This window comes from Aythya marila, assembly GCF_965140915.1.
Source record: "Aythya marila genome assembly, chromosome: 1".
NCBI lineage: Eukaryota > Metazoa > Chordata > Aves > Anseriformes > Anatidae > Aythya > Aythya marila.
Window position 1 is genome coordinate 27738933 of NC_139042.1, and position 6464 is coordinate 27745396.

Consider the following 6464-nt stretch of genomic DNA (forward strand, 5'->3'; position numbering starts at 1 on the left):
TTTCTACAGTAATACAAATGTCTTTGGGAAAATCGAACAAAATACACCCTTAAACCAATTACTGTGAACTCAGAAATGTACTGATTGCGATGGAGGAAGTCACCTGTAACTGTTCTAGTTAAATCATCTTCCCTTCTTGAGAAATAAAGCTCTCTTTCTAGCTCTTAAAGGAAAAAATAACTATGATTTCAATGGATTAGATAGCCTGTGCCCTGCTAGTATCTGATAATACAAAGACACAAAGACATTTCTGCTTGCACATACAGACCACAGACATATACATACCATAAATGCAAAGGCAGCAGCCATAAAACACAATATGCTTGTTACATTTTATTGCCCACATAATATTTCTCCTCCCTCTACTCCACCTTCTTTGGCAATAGGCATAATATCCCAAGGCTCTGAGGAGCAGCTTCCCATAGCTTTTCCGAAAGCCACAGCCAGACAAATAAACGTTTCAGTCCTTCATTTCAAATGCTGAGCACAGACAGCTCTGGAGTCCCACCTGCTGACCCAAAAAAGGGAAAGATGGACATCAGCTGTACCTCACAGACTTTGTCTCCTCTGGAGTAGAAACAGGAGCTCCGTACTGCTGGGGAAGCGGGAGATCGTTCTCACACAGCACTTGCTCTCTGAGCTTTATGAGGTCCCAAGACACCAGACTTTTTAAAACGACAAGGTGACTGTGCAGGAGAAAAAAAAAAAGAAATGAAAAAAGCAGAAGCTATTCCAGGTTATTTCAAAAGCTGTTTTAAATGTCTCAGATCCTGAAATGTGAACAGTCAGTGTAAATGAACCTAAATGTTTGGGCTTTACAAGCAAAGGGCTACAAATCTTAAACCAGTGACAACTCCCACACTTTGCACAGCATTTTAACAGCTTAGTTTCTGTAAATTGCCTTGAATTTTATCTCTGATTCTGATTATTCATCTTCCCTGAATTCTAGTTGATCCGGGCTTTGCCTCACGATGAAGACCCATGTGTGTTCTGCCTGTAACAGAGGCAGGATTGTTACATCAGGAATGCAATCTGAAATTGTTGCTTCTTGGCTTATGTTTCCTGATCACTACCGGCGTACGTGAAAGTCCCACAGATGTTAACCATAAGGGGAAAACCTAAACATTTTTAGAAAGTATATTTAGAGGAGGAATAAAAGAGGCTGACAAGTACAATCTGATATTGCATAGTACAAGAAAAAGTACAAGAAAACTGCTGAAAAGTACAATGTTGTATTGCTAGAACAGGTTTCTGAGAAAACTGTACAAAATGCTGAGAAATCACATATACATGTTTGTAGGAGTGAATTTCTATCAAATGTCTCATTTGAATAAAAATACCGGGAGGAAGATATTGACCAACGTAAGCGCATGAGCCTATGTGATTGGAGGTTAAAAACTAAGGAACGCTACATTTACTAGTCAGGCTAATTATAATCAACCCTGCTGCAATTTCCCTGAGATGAGTAATTATTTCAGAGGCTGATTTCCCCCGCAGATTTGAATCCAAGCCATGCTGACTCCTCTGTATGGCCACTAATGCTCAGGCAAAGGGGAAATCCGTGATGCTTTTCCCCACACTGCAATCTAGCAGCTCAAATGTGAGAGGTGCCCTGAGATACACACCGTGGGCTGGTAGGCCAACATGTATCAAAGTTTTTTTTGTAATAAGGTCCTCGTGATTTCCATGTCGGTCAGTTACCTGGGTATCTTAGGGATTTGACTCTCAGTCCTTCAGAAAATAAAAATAAAAATAAAAAAATTCACAGAATCACACATGGTCAGGGTTGGAAATGGAGGTTGGCTGCATGGATAGAAACAGGTAAGTAGGATAATCAATCCTACTAAGCTGTAAGATTTGCAGAAGAATAAAACTAAGAGAAAAAGAATGGAGTGTGGCAGAACTCAGCCAAGTCAGTAAGCCCATGAGCAGCCCTGTCCAGGAGCCAGCATGAAGAACAGTAAGACCCAGGAGAAGGGCAGTAAGAAGAGAATCAGGTAGCCGAAGGAAATATTGGTGCAGATGTTAGTGCAGATAACTGCATTGCGGCCGCCGCACAGCCACGGACATGGATGTGTTCGAGTATGTGGTGTACTGTAAGGACACATTTTTCAAGATCATTTTTCAATCAAGGGGATCATAAAACTGATGTTTTACTGACTAAAAAATTGATTTTTTAAGATGAAAATCGATTATAAAGTTCCTATTATTTTTTTTTTTAAACCAGTTATATGCTAAAGCATCTATAAACTCTATGATATCCAGGAGCTGAATTAGCTAAACCTGCTGCACCCCATCAGTTCTGTTCACTTGGGGGGGTCACTCAGCAATTCCTCCTCTCCTTTGCCAGGAGATGCCTGTCCCTGGTGGACCCCACAGGCTCTCGGAGACCAGAGCCCTCGGCAGCTGATGGCAAAATCTCTAAGGCAGAGTGAGAGATTCCTTTTACTGGCCACTGAGAGCAGATGATGACAGGCTGGCATTTGTTTTTTGAGAACAAAAGGCTACATGGTCTGGGAAAGCCTGGCAGTTTGTTGAAAACCCCACTGATGACAGCTGCTAGCAAACTTAGCAATGGCTTGGGCGTAAGAGCACACAACAAACACCCCGTTGTTCCTAAAACCACCACCACCAGAACTTCAATTCCTCCCGGTGTTCAGGATGAGCAGCTTTTCCTTCTCCCTCCCTGTTAACAGCGTAAGTACTTCAGACGTGTCCCTGGGACCTCGGGGCCTGGATGTTCCTCTTCAACCACTCACCAAACCCTCAGCTTCAGCCAGGCAAGAGGAAGCGTGCCGACTGCCTCTCCTCGAGCTGCTGACAGCTCGTCACTGCTGTCACACTCACTGGGGCACCGCTGGGTTCTCAAGTTGTTTTCAAGTGCTCTGCATCCGGAGCTGAGGCCAGCAGCATGGCAAAAACTCGCTCGCTGGTGGCTCCCCCAGGGACGGTGACTCGCACGTGGTGCCACTTGGAAAACCTGGCTCCGGCAGATGCTGAGCCTTGCTGCAAAAGCCTGCTCCCATTCCCCTTGCAATCAGCAGCAAGGCTCTGATTGATTTAATGGGGGCAGGCACAGCAAGTTAATTAGAAAATTGGTGACTGCAACGCGAGGAGGGGATGCGCAACAGCCTGATGGATCTCCTGTAGGAGCCAGTTGTGCTTCAGACAGAGATTTCAGCCTCTCCAAAAGAAAGAAAATAAAAAAAAAAATGATAGAAGAGACTGGCAAGATGGCCTTGAAGCTGCTCTTAAACATCTTGCATAATACATAATTGCTCTTCGGCTCTCGAGTACTCTACCTACCTTTTAGATCTGTCCCCTGGGAAGAAAATATGAAACAGGCTGAAACACAGAGCCCTTACCAGTAATCAGTATTTTTGACTCTTCTTTTGCATTGTGAAGCAATTAAAAACTTGCCTAAAACTCCTTGCTCTTTCACAGATATAACGATGGATCAAGTCTAATATTTATTTTTTTTTCCTGAGCTTGTTTAGGACAGATATTATAATTAATATCTACAGAGAACCTGGGCACCATCAAGTATTTGTGGAGCATGGGCAATACGAGGATCAGGACCTGGGAATAAGCCATGAGTTATTTGACAGCGTAGACATGTCTGAAGTGTTACAGTCCTCAAGGGAAATAGTTAATATGAGTAGATTATATCAGGACTAAGCACTGACAGGGTGAAGTCATCTTGGTTTGTGCTCAAATGAGGGAAATGCTAGGAGCTCAGCAGTCTTGTGCCTTTTTTGATTCTTCCCCCTCCATCGTAGTTGCTGGCTGGCTGTGGTAACTATCTCAGATGTTGGCTGCCAATCCACGAGAATTCCTTGTCCAAAAAGTCCCTCCCATCCCGATTAGCCTCCTGTCTTTGTTTAATGCTAAACTAGCAGTAACCCTGAAAGAAACCAAAAGCTGTAACTTCCCATATTTCCCAAGCTCCAGGATGGACTCTGAGTCAGCTAACAAAGTGTGTCGACCTAGAATTCAGTACAAAAGGCAACATGCAGCCAGAAGTCTTGATGTGGGTGGAAAGTTTGCCTGTGAGAGCACTGCCAGGCAGGCACTTCACTGGCACCAGCCAGCTCCTGGCAAAACTGTCTCAGCTTTCTCCTGCACACAACCCCTGTGGCGTTACCACTGTGACGGCTGGGTTAGCTGAGAGCACTCGTTCAGTCTCTAGTCTCCTGCCTCTGGAACAAGAGTACAAAAGCAAAACACATCAGGGGAGGTGAAATGAGGTAACAGAAACATCTAGGCGGTAGGGCAGTGCAAGAGCTCGCTTCTGAAATGAAGCTGTTCAGACAGATATGAGAAAGAGATTTCACAGCTGAAATTCTCATGCACAGATGTATCGACACGGTACTGGCACAATTCCTTTCGTGGTGCTACCGTAGGCCCTCACCATGCAAAAGAATAAGCGATTCTAAGGGAATTGGGGATTGTTGCGCTAACCCTTCAATGACCAGGACACCATTTCGTTATGCTTACAGAATCTACATTCAAATCTCTTCCTAACAATATCTTATCTGAGGCCCTATTGTTAAATAACAGAAGCATTATGCTGTCATTTACCCCTAAAACCCCCAAATACCATAAGCTATTCTCACTGTCCAGCTGTCTCAGTGTGTCATTGTGCTTGACTAGTGGACAGCTTCTGCCATGCATACCAACACTGGTCAGTACCTCAGTGCTGCATCACCCAGCATCTTCTTGATTACAGTTCAAATGGTTTAGCCTGGAAGAAAGGCAGTATCTTGAGTATCTGCACACTCCCCATTTACTTTTGGAGAGGTCTGCAGACTGCAGAAATGCACCGCCTATCTTTGAGAGCATAGACTGAAACTGCAAACAAAATGTATCAGAGCCACTTCTGCTTTGTATTAAGCCATAGTCTGAGTGCTTAATAAATACACAGGGTAAAAAAGAATGATAAGGGAATAAAGCACAACCTGGCTTAATGCATTTACTTACAGGAACTTCCACAGGGTTTCTGTTTCATTTGGGATTTACTAATGTTTTTCAAACTGAAACCATGTTTCCTGTAAAGAAAGCAGCTAATTCTGCAGGTAAGCGACCCTGAAACATTACTGTTCTTGTAACAGCATACTGAGACACACCACAGGTTACAAAGCCCAAGGTGAGACATTCTCCAACTAGCATAAAAATGTCTGGGACATTGGATGTTCCTAATGGCAGGCACGCCCACATCATTCTCTGGTTTTCCTGTGCTTGTGTTTTCCCAGAACCAGCATTCAAGGAGAGTAACCAGGCAGATTTGTATAGGCTGTGAGGGAAAGGGGAAAGCTGGAGGGCTACCAGGGCCAGGAATTCAAAGCAGGGAGAGGGAACATTATGTCAGACTGTACGCAGGACTCTCACAGGCCTAACATCTGCTCTGTTCACAGTGAATGTGATTATCTAACATCATTATAGCAGTCTAGGCTGTGCAGTTCTGGTTGCTAATTGCAGGCTGTAGGTGATGATCACAAACCTATTTCCATATAGCTCACAATTATATATTTACGCTTACCAAGTACATAACTATAGTTCAGGCTGCCATTCACTTTTCATTATAGGAAATAATGTGCTGCCAATTACACCACTGCCAAGCTGTTCCCTTCTGGGCCAGAAGTCTCCATTTTGAGCATCAGAATCAGGATGAATTGTTCAGGAACGCTTCAGTCAAAAAGTCCTAGGCATTTCCAAGAACAAAAACAGTTAAAACTGACTCACTCTGCTGGTTTTAAATAAATTCTTTCAACTGTTTTGTAAGAACACGCATTTTCAGATTTGGTGCAAAGGTAGGGTATTTATCTGGATGGTGTCTATGGGGAAGAAGATATCCCTGTGAAAACATGTCTTTTTGCCCTCTGAAAAATCTTATTCCATGCACAATACCTACTACAAGCACAGTGGTGAGTTCAAAAGTTTTAACTCCATGGTGGGAAGCACCTTTTGTGTGAGAGCCTAACACTTACACAACATGCTGAGAAAGCTGAGTGCTTGAGTAGGAGCTCTTTGCAGGTGTGAAGAGATTTAGGAAAGGAAGTATAAGGCTACTAATAGGGTCAAAAAAGATGGAACATTTCTCCCTGTCTCTCCTATTGAAGCCAGGTAACTTAAGCTGCTGAAAACAGTGTGTTCCCAAAGCAGCTTGTGTGTGTGGCCCTGCATGCTACATAGGAAAATGTGAACTCAGCTAAGCTTGTACACTGAACTTTGTTAAGTGCATAGTCCTTAACTGCTTAAAAACTATACCTATAATGACAATTTCCTTATGGCTAACATAGATTGTCCATATGCACGACTACAGATGATTCTCTTGGGCTTAACATCGTTAACACACACACCACAAGAACTGAAAACACGTTTTAACTTCGCTCCCTTGCTGTAATGGCTACTTGCCTACCCTTTCCTACAGCCGCACTTTACCCCATTAGTAGAGGCAGGGAGCT